The 17,539-nt window shown below is 42.6% G+C and overlaps 1 pseudogene; it reads left to right on the forward strand.

Moving 5' to 3' along the window:
• The window catches only part of LOC117354966, an 81,069-nt pseudogene that overhangs the window by 35,434 nt on the left and 28,096 nt on the right, over window positions 1-17,539 (forward strand).

A 17,539-nucleotide genomic window follows, 5' to 3' on the forward strand; every position in this document is an offset into this window, starting at 1 on the left:
GTATGTCTTGGAATTAAAGCACCACAGTGATTGCATAGAATAAAGGTCATCTTGATTGGTTATGAAGTGACTTGATTTGAGTAGTCCTGATTATTTGGGTCTCTATATATGAAAAGTGGTTCCTGGGGTTGGTGGGACTATAAGTCTTACCCTTATTCCTATGAAGGGAAAGGGAAAGAGGAAATACGATTTAACAAAGGAAGGACAAGGGTTTATTTTTTGTGTTTTTTTGTTGGTTTTTTTTAAGTAAGAAACAGGGAGGAGAAGAGCAATTAAGCAGATATAATGCTGAAAACCAGTGAAAAGAGCAGAATATGAAATGTTGAGCAACTTAGCTTTTTGAAGTTCACAGGGCAGCCTTGTTCACAGCACTGTCCCAAAGATAATGCAGTTAACCTTAAAAGTAAATCAGAGCCCCTCCCTTCTCCACCTAATCAGCAGACACAATGGCTAAAAACTAGTAAGTCAGTAATACAGGCTCTATACCACCTAACACACAGTATTTTAAACAAAAATGCGGGTTCTATAACAAATCAGTGGCTACCCTAAAACACAGGATTTATAACAGGATTTTCTCTACTTTAGTCACCCTGAGCCACAGGCACCAGGATTTAATTAGAGTTAATAAAGTCTTACCCTTATTCCTAGAAGAGGAAATAAGATTTAACAGTGGAAAGAGAAGGGTTTATTTTTTTGTGCTTTTTTATTTTTTTTTTTAAAGTAAGAAACAGGGAGGAGAAGAGAAATTAAGCAGATATAATACTAAAAACCAGTGAAAAGAGCAGAATATCACACCACATTTGGCCAGGACAGTAACAATACTCTATATTGGAACACCGTTTTAAGTCACTCAAAGAAGATTCAATCAGAAGACATCATCTGCCTTGAAACAGAAGGAATTGAAATACTGCTCTATGATTGGATGCGATGCCATCCTCAGGGACTGCTCTCCAGCCTCAGAGATGGGACAATTGCTATGCATCATGGGTCCAGCTTTCAAGCCAGACACATCTATAAAGCCAGACACATGTCCGCCCTCTCTCTCTTTTGCTGTTCCTTGGATCACAGGCCTAGATCAAGTTGCAACATTTCTCTCTCTCTGCAACCTTGTGCTTAGCTCTTCAACTAGGCCATGCGGTCTTCTAAGGATTTTTTAACCAGTATTTGTGAGTAAATTTAATAATTTGACCTTAGGAAAATTTTGTCTAGTATAGCTTATTATCTTTGCTTAACGATCCTACTTGCAAGTGAGAGTTTTGATATTGGAGGGGGTAGATAGATCAGAAGAAAATTGAGAGTAGGAGAGCGTGTAATAGAGAATTGAAGAGTTTCTAATGGTGTATTGGAAGATAGATTAGTTGTTATAGATTGGAGGATAATTGAAGAATGGTAGATAACGGCTAAACCACCTCCTTTTTTATTTTGACGGGGTTGAAAAATAGCTTTGTAGTTAGGGGGGCAGGCTTGAGTTATGTAAGCTTCTCCAGTAGTTAGCCAGATTTCAGTGAGACATAGTATTTGAAGATTGTGTTGTATAATGGTATCATGAATTAAATGGTATTTATTTTTTATAGAGCGTACGTTGATCACTATGCCCTTTACTAGACACTGACTCAATTAACATACTGATACATTCCCTAGTCATTTCCCACCTAGACTACTGCAACTCTCTTCTAAACGGACTTCCTCAAAAAGAGCTCCGACGTCTTCAATTAATACAAAATTCTGCCATAAAACTAATATACAAAAAAGGAAAATTTGAACATGTTACTCCTTTACTCAAAGAAGCCCACTGGCTTCCTATCACTCACCGCATAACCTACAAAATCATTCTACTCTCATTTAAAATTAAACATTCCCATCAACCACTATTCCTCGATAAACTACTAATTCCACAATGTTCCCCTCGCACACTAAGATCTACTGACCAAAAACTCCTTTTCATTCCTTCTCTCAAAGATTTCTACTACACCCGAAAAACTAACTTTGCAGTAACCGCTCCTACACTATGGAACTCTCTTCCACAATACCTTCGGGACGAACAAAATCTAATTAATTTCAAGACTGGCTTAAAGACCTTCTTATTCCAAGACGCTTATGACCGTCCCTAGATCCCCTTCTCTCTTTTTTACTTCGCCTTTTTAATGTAAGTAAGTAATCACTCCAACAATGCTACCACACCCCACTTGTTCAATCCTTCCCCCACCCTTTCCTATCTTAACTAATTTATGTAACTTCTCCCTTCCTTCCCCTCTTATCCTCACTTTCCAGTTAGTCTAGTTAATGTCATTTTCGTTCACTTCATTATATTTAAATTATTATTTACTTTTATTATATTCTGTAAACCGGCCAGATATTCATTTGATGGTCGGGATATTAAAAAACTAATAAACTTGGAAACTTGGAAACTTTACTTGCTTGATTTTAATGTTTTATCATTAATTCTGCTCTAAAAGAAATAAAGTTTCAGTTTGCTTATAAAAATGTTCTCAGTCTTAGTTCTTGATATTACAGAGCTAAGTTTTAATCAAGTGAGCTATATTTCTCTCTCTTTGAGAGTGATATAGCTTCTTGGTGGGGTTCCATCCATTTAATAATAATTTTGTGACAACTCCATCTGAGTTAATGCTCTTTTAGTCTGGACTCTTTTTAACCTGCTTTCCATCACAAATGGCGACAACCCCTCTATTCCAACAGCCTCAAAACTAGCTAACTATTTTAAAACAATGATTCAATCCACACAAGACCACCAACTCCACTAGACCCACTGCAACAAAACTACCTATGGAAATACCAACATATCTGGGAATGCGTTCCAGAATGTGGATGCCAATTTGAATTGTTTGGAAAATAGATTATTTGGGATTGAAACTCAGAGTAATACATTGCAAGCTGTTTCACTATCCGCAGTAAAGGATTCTACGTCATTGCATTTAAAAATGGAGCTGTTAGAAAATATGCAACGGGGGAAGAATCTCCGCTTGGTTAATTTCCCAGTAACTCAAATGTTACTACCGGAAATGTTATTAAGAAAATATTTCAAAGAAATACTGGGATTACCCAATGCGGATAGTTTTCCAATTAATAATTGCTATCATATTCCCCAGAAGAAAAAGGTTACTTCTCAAGATGTGGACCATCTGGTAACAGATGACATTAATCTGACAGAATTTTTGGAAGATTCACAAGATGTTATACAGACTCGGTCCACTCTGATTCTAACATGTTTTAGTGAGACAGATAAAATCTTGTTAATGAAACTTTACTTTAAAAATAGACTAACCAAGTTCTGTGGGGATTTGGTTAGTATGTTTCCTGATGTTTCAAGAGCTACGCAGTTTAGAAGGAAAGAATTTCTTAAATTAAGATCTAGAGTAATGGCACTTGAGGCTTCATTTTATTTGAAATTTCCATGTAAATGTTTAGTTAAGCTACAGGACACTGAGTTCATTTTTTGGGATCCCATTCAATTGCAACAATTCTTGGTAGCTTGCGAACAGAAATGAATTTTCTTTTCTTTTATTTCCTTTTCATTGATCAATGAGAATTAGGTTAGGAATGTCTAATGTCCTGATTTAGTTGGGAAGGATTTGGGTTTGGAGCCCAACTCATTTCCTTGATTTTCTTTTTAATCTAGTTGATAAACAGCAATTTGTTCCCCTATAGTGGGCTTATAAAGGATTGTTTTTATTATTATTTGTTGTATTGAATTTGTATGTAAACCTTTTTTTTCCTTTATATCTTTATGATATTGTAAATGAATTAAATTCCAATAAAAAAAAACAAAACAAAAACCAACAGATCTGGGAATGCGTTTGAAGAGATTAAATTCAAAAACACAAAACGGCTTTGCCTAAAATACCCCAGTTGTCCTAAAAAGGACAGTTATGTTCCATATGTATCATTAAATAATCAAGTTTTACATTTTGACTTGAAGTGATTTAATGTTGATTCAAGAAGCAGTCGTGAAGTCACCTACATAAGCAGCTCCTCACTGGCCTTGACCATGGGAGCTACATGCGGGGTGGATGATGTTGTGTGGACCACTGAGACAAAAGAGTCTCCTGTAGGGGCTGTATATGTTCCCTGGCCCAGGGCACAACCTCCAGGGAAGGAGAAAAATGTTACCTGCATAGGAAAAAAATGTGGACCTGTGGGAAGGACAACTGCTTACCCAAGGTGCTTATATATACATTAAATAAGGATGGTGAAAGTGGAGAGCCTTGTGGAACCCTGCAAAAGGCTTTTCACGTTAGGAACTTCCTACGATCCTTTCTCACTTCATATATTCTCTTGCCTAAGAATTCTGTGAACCATTTCATTATTATTTCATACGCACCTAGCTCTTCCAATTTTAGATGTAATGTGGTTAACTGCACTGAAAGTGGCTGAGATATCAAACTGCAACAACGGCTTGCTTGCCTTTGCTTAGATAGGACTTTACCTTAGATGTTAATTCTAGGAGTAGGGATTCAGTGCTGTGCTTTGACCTGAAGCTATGTTGTGAGTTATGGAATCCATTAACAAGGTTTAGAAATTTAGGTAGTTGCGTATTGATGCAGAAGTCCACCATTTTAGCAAGCCACGGTATACCTCCTACCAGCCTAAAGTTTTCTATCATGGTTAGGTCCAGACCCATGGCTTTGGGTATGGAGGTCAGTGAGCTGGCCGATAAACGTTGGATAGATCCCTTTTGCCAGGGAGATGTTGACGAGGTCTGTCAGCCAAAACAAAAACTTGGCAGGTGCTCGATCCAGCATGCTAGCAGGACAGATATCAAAATGGCAATGGTTTTTTTTTTTTAGAGCCTTTTCAGTAAGCTAGAGGTCTCATTTGTTCTAATAGTGGAAAACTGTTTCTAGCACCTATCTGTAGGTATTCCTTCTCTCTCATCGACATGTACAGTACTCATCTCTATGCAATCTTCTAATGTATGGGTAAATGATTCCCTTTTGGTCCTGATCTTGCCCTGGAAATGGCTGGCTAGGCTGTCTTCATTAGGGTGTTGTGAGGAGGAGTCTGGTAATATCTCTAGTGGATATTAGAGTATTAAAGATCCTGAAAATAAATTTGGATGAGTTTCTTGACTGATTTAATCAAGCTACTATCAGTTTGTATTCTTTTATAGTTCTTCTCCAATTAACATAATGTTCTTCTTTTTTTTCCTCCAGGCCCACTCTATCTGTAGGGCTAATAGTCTGTGAACCAGGGATTATTTTTCTGTTTCACTTTTGTAAGTTTAGTTGGGGCTATCCTGTCTAGGACTGATGTAGTGAGATACGGCCAGGAGGTTATGGTCTGATCTTTATCATAATTCATGGGTTTTAGCTGGTCCATAACTTCATTTCAGAACATCTCTACTGATATCCTACTCCACAGTTCCCTTTATACCCCTTCTGTGGTTGCTTGCTATTACTTAAGATCAGGGCCTTAGTACAGACTGAACATGCATTAAAATAAATACAGGAAGCAAAAAAACAAAATGGAGAGGAGGCCTACTAAACACGAGATCAATGAACAAGAAGGGGATTCAGATTGCAGACCTAATAGAAGAACACAAACTGTACTTCCTAATGATAACAGAATTTTGGCTCACAGAGAACAATGGGGTCATCATAAACGAAGCGTGCCTACCAGACTACTACATCATGCTCCAACATATAATAGGTAAGAGAAAAGGGAGTGTAGCAGTCGTACACAAATCAAACCTGGGATTCCAGCAAATGAAAACAATCCAATCAATAGGAGCAGAATGTTACTTCTTAGAGTAGGAAGCGCAAACACAATGGGCATAATGGTATTATACGTCATTCCTGACCTAGGCAGAGAAGTTTGGCAAAATTGAGTGAAACTCATCGCAGACATCAACCTAAAATTCTCCTCTATCTGGGTATGCGGTGACTATAACCTTCTTGTAGACGACCCTGCACGCCAAAGAGCCCAACAGATAGTACAACTAGAACTACATCAAACAGTGAAGGAAATAAACCACACTAAAGGACACACTTTAGATGTACTGTTTGGCAGGGAGGAAGATATGGGGGACTGCAACCCCAGAGCTATAAAAGTGTTATGGACAGACCAACACTTAATACACTTCGGGATAGGACAACCAGAAAGTAGGAAATGATCAAAACCTCCGGAATGAGACTGAAAATTGGGAGAGGCTTCATAGACTGCACCAAATTCAAAAACAGACTGGAGATACACCTCAGAAATATAGAAACCAAAACCACAGACCATACAGAACGAGTGAGACTCTAGGACAAAGCATTGAACTGGTCCAGGGGTCTCAAAGTCCCTCCTTGAAGGTCACAAACCAGTCTGATTTTCAGGATTTCCCTAATGAATATGTATAAGATCTATGTGAATTCAATACTTTCAATGCATATTCATTGGGTAAATCTTGAAAACCTGACTGGATTGCGACCCTCAAGGAGGGACTTTTACACCCCTGGACTGGTATGAGGTAGCCCCATTAAAAATACAAATATACAAATAAAAGATAGATTCACCCCCATTAGAAGAAACCATGAAACTAAAAAGAGAGAAAAGGAAAATCGAAAGAAAATGGAGGAAATCTAACGAGGATGAGGAATCTAGGAAAACCTGCTTTGAATAAACAAAATTTACATCAGGAAAATACGTAAACAAAAGAAAGAGTACCTATTAAACAAGATCCTCAAAGTCAGAAACTCCACAAAAACTCTATACCAGTGGTTCCCAATCCTGTCCTGAGGGACCACCAGCCAGTCAGGTTTTCAGGATATCTTTAATGAGAGAGCTATGCATACCAATCACTTCCATTATATGCAAATCTCTCTCATGGTAAAACACGTGAATCGTGTCAAGCTGTAAGAGAACATTGTTTGTGTGTGAACTGGACATCACTGAAGATCAACGGGATAAATGCAATTGAAGCAAATTATGAACATTTATGAGTGAGAACTTTGTATCCAAGCATTTTGTATGCTGGTTGTTGGATATTGGAGCAATTTGATTGCTGCTATACCTAGGTGATGGGTGAACATTTCATGAGATCTTTTTAGGGGAATATTTCTAGTAAATGCATGAACTGGGGGGCTCTAGATGTATGGTTTATGTTATATGAGGTATATTTAAGAGTATTTAATAAAATTATTTCATATTAAGTTAATAGTTAATGAATATTGTGAATTGAGTGATTAAATAGTTTTTTTTTAAATTGATGATTTATGCATATTCATTAGGGATATCCTGAAAACCCGACTGGCTGGTGGTCCCCCATGACAGGGTTTGGAACCACTGATCTATACCAAGTAATATATATTGTTTGCAAGGGAAAACCCAGAAAGAAATTGCTACCTAATGCTCCCTAACTAGTAAAAAATTTAGCAACTTCTTCACAGAGAAAATAAAGAAGATACACAGAGACAACATCCTAAATAACAACATATCAATAGACAAACATACAAGGGAAACAGGAGACACAATGGAAGAGTTATAATCAATCACAGAGTTACAGGTAAAGATATTAGTAAGAAGAGTGAAACCGGGCCCACCATCCAATACACCTGATGAGAGAGCTTGAAGGCCTGGGACTTGCCTACTTCACAGACCTTATCAATAAATCATTACATTCAGGAGAGGCCTCACTGAAATGGAAACTCTGTCATCAAGCCCATTCTGAAGAACAAAGAAAAAGACCTAGAAGATCTGTACAACTACAGACTGATAGCCAACCAAGCATGGGTATCTAAACTAAGAGACAAACTTGCCAAATATCAGACTTCTAGAAAACTCATCAAAGCTAGACCAAGCTCAATCACGGTTCAGGAGACTCCTGAGCATGGAAACAGTACTAGTAGCCAGGGGTCACCCTATAATGAGGCCAACTGAGGCGGTGGCCTCAGGCGGCACTGTTGAGAGAGTGGCATCTTGCTGCTGGCCAGACTACCTTGCTGGTCGGCTCTCTCTGTTGCTGCCCTTTCTGGCATCTAACCCTTTCACCTTTCTCCCCCAATCAGCATTTTACCCATCCCACATTTACCTTCAACTTCCTGTTTCTGTTGGGGCGGGCCACAGTGGAGAGAAGACACCGGGACCGGCACAGGGTAGCCCATGTGACTCACTAGCACTGCCTGGCAACAATTTTTAGGACAAATTGAAGGTAGATGCTGGGGGTGGGGGAGGATGGGAGAAATGCAGATTAGGGGGAGATGAAGGGGAGCAGCAGCCCTTGTCCCACCCCTTTGTTGGATGCTTGGGTGGCAGATTGCCTTGAGCCACTCCTGCTAGTTTTGGTATAGGAGGCTGGTCCTCAAACATCAAGCTAAAGGAAATGTGCTGCTGGGATTCATGGACCTTTCGGCAGCATTCGACCTAGTCCAACACACACTGCTTAAATTAAGATGCGGAGAATTAGTCCTCAAAGGAAAAGTCATGGAATAGACGTAATTTGTCAGCTGCTAAATTTCAACAATGTTTAGGTTCACACAGAGTTCAGTTTGAATGCTCTCAATATGAACAGCATTCCAAATTTTTGTTTCGTATGTATATTTTACCTCATAGAGCTTTTCTGGCGACCTTGTGTCCTTCTGGTAATTGTCCTAAATGCACAGGTTCTGATGCCTCTCTTGGACATATGTTTTGGACCGAGCTCTCGATGAGCCCGCGGGGAGAGGGAAACCCTATGGATTTCTCACCACCAAAGGGGAGTGCTCAAGGCTTGAGAGGAGACACTGATACATTGAGCAGAGTTTGAGCTCCCCTTGGAGTCTGAAGGTGTTGTGGGCGGTGAATGGTCCCAATAGAATGCCAGGTCTGTGAAACAGGATCAGCAGCAGAATACTGGTGAGCACAGCATATCTCAAATGGTAAAACCTGCCCATGTCACTCTTTCCTTTTGGACAGCTATAATTTATTTTGTATGGCGCTCTTGGAACTGTGTTTGGCGTCTCCAGCCTTTTTATGCTGTTTGGTTATTATCAAGTGGCTCATCCCAGACCCAGTGGCTTACAAGATTTTCTCCATTGTATGATTCTTCTGGGGAAAAAAAAATGTATCCTGCAATGTTGGTTGGCACCAACTGCGCCTACCTTACCACAGTGGCATTCCCTGACGATTACACAAGCTTCATTCGAATGAAAAACAATTAAGGATATGGATTCCAAACTGGGACAGTGGTTCACCACTATATGGGAACCTTATTGGACTGGCTTGCAGTCACTTATTGAATGGCTGATTCTTTTCTATTTTCCTTAGAGTTTGCTACCATATATAATTGTTATCCATCTGGCAGAAACAGAGGGGGAGGGGAGTGGAGGGAAGTTGGGAATGAGGCAGGGAGCATTTTTCAAATATGGTGACCTGATACCTTTTCCACCTTTATTGTTATTGGTCTTGTATCGACCTATGTTCTTGATATCTTTGCAATATTGCTGACTATTGTTTTGCTTTGTCACTGGTCGAAAATGAATAAAGATGATTACAAAAAAACACAACACAGAGGACATCAATAGTTGGCTCAAAGCATGGTGCCATCAAGGCTTTGGGTACATAGGAGGATGGGGAAATTCATGGAAACAGGAAGTTCCATCAGAGGAGAAGTTTAGGTGCAGCTACGCGTGCAACTTGTGAAAAGGCTCAAGCCGCTTGGAGGGAGAAAACTGAAAATACCAGCGAAGGTGAGGGGAAGAGAGGGAATGAGAGATGCCCTGACAATAGAAAGCGATGCCCAGACTGCAGTGATCAGAAGAGAGGGAGCTGCTGGACCGCACAAAGGGTGCTGAAGGGAAGTTGAGAAAGAGGGGGAGGGGAGAGAGTTACAGACGTTGAAGAGAAATGGGGAGGAAAGGGTGGGGAGCAGATGCTGCATGGAAGTAGGTAGGAGAGAGGGGAAAGAAGAGGGGAGTAGAGGGGAGCAGATGCTGAAGGGAACTGGAGAGAAAGGGAGGCACAGACATTAGATGGAAATGTAGAGGAGAGACGGTGGGGAAAAATAAAAAAAGACACTTGTTGGATTGGGGGAGACATATACCAGATCTGAAGGGAAGAAAGTTGAAGAGAGATAGGGAAAATTATTGAAATACATGTAAAAGATATTTCTGTACGATTCAGCAGTATATCAAATTTGAATAAACATAAACATGCTAAAAAGCACCTGGGAGAGGGAGTGAGAGATGGAAGGGAGAGGCAGAGTTTCTGGTACAGCAGATGCCATATGGAAGAGGCAAAGAGAATGCAGACAGTGAATGGCAAGAAGAGGAGGAAAGCAGAAACCAGACAACAAAAGGTAGAAAAAAAAAATTATTTTAATTTTTTTGCTTTAGGATAAAATAGTATTGTAGCTGTGTTGATTAACATTTATAAACAAAGCCCTGCCAACTCAAGATCTCCTCTAGTTCAGCAGTCAGAACTCTGATTGTATAGAATATTAAACTAAGCTAAGCCTTAAGTTTATATACCGCTTTTTCTCCATAAAGATATTGTTTCTTTTTATACTTTAATAAAATAAGTTCAGTATGAAACTATTTGAGGATTGTGGGGTTGGAATCAAATGGTTTACAGGGCCTGAGTTTGCACGGATGGAGATGGGAACAAATTTTCCGTCCCCTGACATTCTCTGTCTTCCTCTCCCTCCTTTAACTCCTCCTCTCCCTGCCCCAGAATTATTCTGACCAATAAGAGCCAGAATGAGATAAAATTCCTCCCCCCTCTCAGTGTTAGTGGGCGGATCCCTTTAACTACAACAGCTCTTTTCTGACCAATCAGCACTGAAAGGGGTGGAGCCGAGTAGAAAACACCGGGACCCAGATGCTGCAAAGGATTCCCTCCCAGTAAGACTCTTAAAGCAGCCTCAGTGGCACAGAAACTTCTCTGCAAACGCCTTCGTATTCTAATGAGCTTTCCTTGTGACGCACGAAAGAGAACGCCCCGCCCCCATCTGCCATGAAATGCTTCCTGCGCTGGGTGTTGTACAGTACTCGCGTCTCTCGATCAGTGTGAAGCCCCGCCTCCTTTTTGTGACCTCATCAGCCTGCACCCAAAAGGAAACGAGCTTCAGAGCTCCAAATCTCACTTCCTGTCCTTTTGTTCCTTCTTCCGACACTGCAAGAAATAAACCCTCGACCAGAGAAAGAGCCCCACATTAATTTCTAATCCTGCAAACTACAAAAGCAGAGAGCAAAATGCCTGCAGGAACTTCTGCCCAGGTGGGAGACTCCCCCAACTCCTTCTGCCCTGGGATGTTGCAGAGTCAGTCCTGGGGCTGAGGAAAATCACTTTGGGACCCCCCCTGAGGGGAAGGAGAGAGATCAGGAGTCTCAAAGGGAGATTTTGGCTGTAACTGGTTTTTCCTGCTTTGGGACTGTCAATTATGTGGCTGCAAATTATATACACAGAGAAATCTCTTCCTCTGCCCTAATGAGAGCTCTCCTGAAATCTAACCCTCCTCTGGGGTTGTGTTACAAATATCTTCTTCTGTCATGCTCAGCCCCAGCACTGGGAAGTCTTCTGAAATAGAACCCTGTTCTGGGACTCTGTGTTATGTAATTGCAAATTATGTATACCCGGCATATTTTCCGCCAGCCCTTGGAGGCCTCTTTCTGAAAGTGCTGAGTGTGTTTCTGATTTGTATTTCAGATGCAGGTGACATTTGAGGAGGTCGCTGTCTCTTTCTCCCAGGAGGAGTGGGAGTATTTAAATGAAGAGCAGAAGGAGCTCTACAGGGAGGTGATGAAGGAGAATTATCAGACCCTGATCTCTTTAGGTAAGAGATAAAAATCACATGTTTATTAGCAGTAGTGGGCCATCATTATAAGGATAATTTTGATTATGTTTCTCTCGTGTGATGAAAACAAATGAGACCAAGTGGGGGATGCACTGTTAGATGACAGTTGCTATTCTGGATTGGTGACCATTAGACGTAATCCAAAATTTGTGCTTGGGATTATGTTTAGGGAGTTTAACAGTTGGGAAGCAAAGTGGTCAAATGAATACAGACAAGGGAACTCCAAGGAAATTTGGAATTTGAGGGAACAGTATGGTCTGAAACTGCTGCTTTGTATCCTCTCTTTACAAGTGAGTATTATATAAAGAGTGACATGTTTAGAAAGCCACTAAAATTGAGGAAATCATGGAAAGGGAAGATGGGATAAAGGGATGAAGACATGGACTATAAGGTACTCTAGAGAACTTATGTTACCATTTCTGAAGCTGTATCAGAGGGCAGATGGAAGATGTTGGAAGGACTACAAAGGTAATGGGGATTTTTATCATTTGTAGTGAACATGTAGTAAAGCCTGCAATTATTGGTCTTCAGTAGTTAAAACGGGTTCAAGAGTGGGAAACGGGGCACAGACCGAGAAGACCAACTAAATATTGCAGGTTATTATCTTGTAGAAGCTAGAGCTGAGAAGGAACAAGTTCCCCTTTTAGGAGGGAGTGTTGAGGAAACTGCAGATCTCATGGATGGCTAAAATTGCAGCTGTGAAGCAACAGATCTAATTGAATCTTTAATTTAGGGACAGCACTATATATATAGGTTTAAGGTGATTTACAATGTAAAGAGACCATGTAGAACATAGGGAGCTTATAGTGGTCAGTTAAAATCTGCTAAACAAGACACGAATGCTCATGTCATAACAAGGGGCCTTGCTCTTTTCTGCCGGTGTTAGCAATTACATAATGTATAGAGTTATACAAGATATACAATACACTCAGTTATTCAATATAATGCCAGTTCTTGATATAGTCAGTTGTACAGTATGAGGATGTTGTTGCGTGGATGATCCTGACGGTTTATGGCACAGAAATGTTATTAGTTTTTTTCTGAATTTTAAGATGAGAAACCGGGGATAGTATGAAGAGTGGAAACAGGTGAAGAGAAAGGAAAAGTTAAATGTCTCAGGGCACACAGCGAGTACAGCCTGATTCAGAGATTTTGGAGGTCTCCAAAAGTGGGTTTTGAACAGTTTTGGAGTAAGACCTAGTACCCACACCCCTAAAATCCTTAAATTACTGCTTGGATTTTTCTCCAGATTTGAATTTAAAGATATTTTTATGCCTTTATAAGCTTAGTTTTGGGAAGGTAACCACTCAGATGGACTCCCCAGGGCAGGGTACTTCAAATTCATGCCTTATTTGCGACGGATGTCTGTCCGGTGAGAGACCTTGTTCATGTGCGATGTGGAAGGGGGATGAAATTTCATCAACCAATGTTCCCTCAACCCCTCAAAGGGGTTCTGATACCATTCCAGACAAGAAAAGGTGCCTTTGCTCCATTGCCAGTGTTTGTGCCGCCTGTGTGAATCCCTCTGTTGCAGGATATAGGTCTACAGCCTGGTCTTCCCATGGCTTCTCCATCAATTGCTCTGTTTTGGCGCGGATGCCTGTGATACTCTGACCATGTCTTTACCGATGCAGGCTGGTATTTCTTCCACGGGGGACATTGTCTCACTCCCAGATAGCTGTGATCAGGATCCTAGTGGTCTCCAGGATCTCAGGGAGGATCCTGCAGTGTGCCCACACACCTGGTTGATCTAATCTTGGAATCTGTTCAGGAATTGAAGTTGGCCTGTGACTAGTCTGCTGTGGCATCCTGTTCTCTCATGAGTGACGATAAGCCGAAAACTGTTTCTTTTCCGGACCATCCTGATATTGTCGAGATGCTCACAGGCATCTGGAAAGTGTCGGAGAGTCCCTGAACTGTGCTAGGACCATGCCCAGACTTTATCCATTGGCAGACACCTTCAACTCACGTTTTGCGTCCCTGAAGGTTGGTTCCTTGGTGGCACAGGTCACTAAGCACACTTCTCTGTCCAGGACTGCAGGGTAGATTTTATCCTTAAGCGTCTATCCGACTCAAGAGTGGCCTCTTCCTTTGTGGCCAGAGCATGTCATTCTAAGCTCCGCCATGATCCAGATACTATTGTGTTCCAGGATCTTGTTTTTCTCACCTCTGGTGTGGATTATATGCTCTGTACAAAATCTTCAAGGTCTTCATTAAGCTCTCCGCCTACTCCATTTTGGTGCATAGGATGTTTTGGAGCCGGCAGTGGTCCGGTGTAGTGCTGCCCGATTCACGATTCGAATCAGGTGAATCGATTCAAATAGATTCAATTTAAAAGAAAATCGGCCTCCCGATTCAATGGCCGACCCTTCCTCCGTGTCTTCCTAAAGCAGGAGCTGCATAGATGCCTTTTAAGTTAAGTTAAGTTTTATTAGGATTTTATATACCGCCTATCAAGGTTTTCTAAGCGGTTTTACAATCAGATACTCAAGCATTTCCCCTGTCTGTCCCGGTGGGCTCACAATCTATCTAACGTACCTGGGGCTGTGGAGGATTAAGTGACTTGCCCAGGGTCACAAGGAGCAGCGCGGGGTTTGAACCCACAACCCTAGGGTGCTGAGGCTGTAGCTTCAACCACCGCGCCCACACTCCTTTTGCTGGTCATCCACTGCGGCTCCTGCTTGAGGGGGAAGGGTCAGTCAGAAAGGCCTCCCCCAGTTTTTCCGCTCTTGCCTTCCCCAGTTTCTCCGCTCTTACCTCCCCCAGCTTCCCTGCTCTTGCCTCCACCAGCTTCCCCACTCTTACCTCCTGTAGGCTAATAGAGCAGCCTGCAGGCTCGCTAGTGTTTTAGAGATCCCTGCAGCTGCCCATGATCCTCAGCAGCACATTCTCTCTGCCGCGATCCTGCCCCTGCTCTGATGTCAGGGGCAGGATCGTGGCAGAGAGCACTTGCCGCTGAGAACCACGGGCAACTGCAGGGATTGCTAAAACACCAACGAGCCTGCAGGCTGTTCTATTAGCGTTAAGGAGGTAAGAGCAGGGAAGGTGCAGGCTTCGGGGGGAGCAGGTGTTCGTTCGCGGCAGAGAGGAGGAAAAGAGTGCCTTCGTGGCAGGGGGGAGCAGGCCTTCATGGAGGGAGCAGGCCTTCGCGGTGGGGAGGAAGAGAGAAATGCCTTCGTGGGGGGAGCAGGCCTTCGTGGGGGGAACAGGTCTTCGCGGCGGCGAGCAGGCCTTCAGGGCAGGGAGGCAGGCCTGTGCAGAGGGAAGATGAGGAAGGAGTAAAAGAAGGGAGGGGAGATGCCAGACCTGAGGTGGGGTGAAGGGAAGGGAAGAAAGAAACCAAACCAAAAAGATGGGGAGGAAAGCAGAGAAGAGGTGCTGGACTAATGGGGAGAGAGGGAGAGAGAAATGCAAGACCACAAAGGGAAGGGTATAAGAGGGACAGATTCTGCTCCAAAGTAGGTGGGCAGGGTGCAGGATGGCAGGAGAGATAGTAGGAGATAGCCTGTACCTGGGGACGGAGATACAGGAGGTAAGGAAGAGAGAAAGAAGAAGCTGGATATGGGGAGAGATAAGAGGCTGGGCATGGAAGGAGCATAGGAACAAGAACACAAGGGGGACAGTACTGGAAAGGAGAATAGGGACACAGAAGAGAGATGCTGGATGAAAGGGTACATGAGAAAAAGGAGAGATGGTGCACCTGTGGATGGTGGGGTCCATCGCTGCAGCTGCGGGGTGATGGAGATGAACCAAAGGAAAGATGCCAGACCTCCGGGGCAGGAAAGGGAAACAGAAGGGGAGGACATTGATGGAAGATGGATGGTTAGCACGGAGAAAGAAGGAGAGCCTAATCAGAAGACAACCAGAGCAACATGGGACCAACAAGATTTGAAAAATGACCAGACAACAAAAGGTTGGAAAATAATTTTATTTTCTGTTTTGTGATTACAATATGTCATATTTGAAATGTGTATCCTTCTAAAGCTGGTGTTGGACAGCAAACGTGAGCTAGGATTTAATAGAGAGGAAAAGTATTTTTTGTTTGCTTATTTTGTTTACACCACAGGACCAGTGTGGGTAGGAGAGGGTGAAGAGGCTATAAAATAAACCCACCAGAATGTTTGGAAAAAAACCCACCCAATTGGGCAGGAAAATCGTTAGTTCAGGGATTCCTCTTCTGAGGTGACCCTGAGAAGGTTACCCTTCAGATGACAACTGCTGTTTGGCAAAGGTGTGGATGACCTGATGGCAAGTGTGCAGAATCATAAGCCCAAGGCCTTGCTACATAATTGACCCCTGTCTTCTAGGGTTCGGGGCGCTCTAGCTTTTGTCACCCCAGATGCTCATGTCAGTACTTTGGGGGTCCACAGGGCAGTGCTCTGCCCCAGTAGGCAGTCAGATATTCAGGGGTTCCCGTCATCAGCAGCCATCAGGGAGTTGTCCCGCAGTGCCTTCCAAGAAGCAATTCTGACACCAGGCTGAACCCCCAAGGATCGGGCATCAGTTTTCAGAATTTCTACTGGAATGGCAGGCCTTTACCTCAGACAGCTGGATTTTTTTGCGTGGTGCACTGTGGCTGTAGCCTCTGCTTTATTTGCTCTGTCCGACCTGAAATCTCAACCCTGCCCTTCGGTCTCTAACGCGTCCACCCTTTGAGCCCCTAGACCAGAGGTGGGTAACTCGGGTCCTTGAGGGCCGGAATCCAGGCTGGTTTTCATGATTTCTCCAATGAATATGCATGAGATCTATTTGCATGCACTGCTTTCAATCCTGAAAAGCCGACTGGATTCCGCCCCTTGAGAACCACTGCCCTAGACGATTCCTCCCTGATGTATCTTGCCATCAAGACAGTTTTACTGGTGGCCATTACTTCAGATCGCCAGGTGTTTGAACTTCAGGCTCAATCTTTGCCATGATCCTTTTCTTAAAAACATGGATTCTGGTGTGTTTCTGCACACTGTTCCCTCGTTTCTTCCGAAGGTGGATTCAGCCTTTCACATCAACCAGGAGGTTTGGCTCCCATCTTTTACCTCCTCTGGGTCTCAGAGGCGGGACCGGGTGTTGCAGTCCCTGGACGTGCACAGGGTTTTATTAGGCTACCTGGAGGTCACAAATTATTTGGGTCTCCAAATATTTGTTTGCTGTGGTGGGTCTGGCCTGAAGGGGCAGGTCGGCATCTAAGGCTATTATTTATAGATGGATTTGTAGAGCTATTTCTTCTGCCTACATTGCAGCCGGCAAGAAGCCCCCTCTTTCTGTGCAGGCTTATTCTACTAGAGGCACGTCCTCGTCTTTTACTGAATCATCAGGTGATTTCTTTGGAGGATATTGCGGACTGTTACCTGGTCTTCGCTGCAAACTTTCACCATCTTTTATAGGATTGATGTGGCAGCCAAGCAGGATGCTGTTTTTGGTTCCTCTGTTTTGGCAGCGGTCTCATCAGTCCCACCCTGATTTTATGGGACTGCACTGTTACAACCTGCTTGTCCAGGAATAAAGTGGAATTTTACAAGAACGAAAGTTGAGGTTCTTACCTTTACTAATTTTCTTTCTTGTAAATCTACACTTTATTCCTGGAGCATGCCCAGGACATTGCTGATTCACCAATCATCTGCCTTGACCAGTACTAGTAAGCTGAATTTCTGACCAGCCTTTTGAAGAGTGCCATCTGACTATGTTTAGCACTTTAACCTGTGGTTTCTAGTGCCCCTTTCATCAGTGCAGGGGAGGGGCTGAAGACTCTGAATAATTGAGGCTTCCTATAAGTTG

Source organism: Geotrypetes seraphini, chromosome 2, assembly GCF_902459505.1.
Source record: "Geotrypetes seraphini chromosome 2, aGeoSer1.1, whole genome shotgun sequence".
Classification (NCBI taxonomy): domain Eukaryota; kingdom Metazoa; phylum Chordata; class Amphibia; order Gymnophiona; family Dermophiidae; genus Geotrypetes; species Geotrypetes seraphini.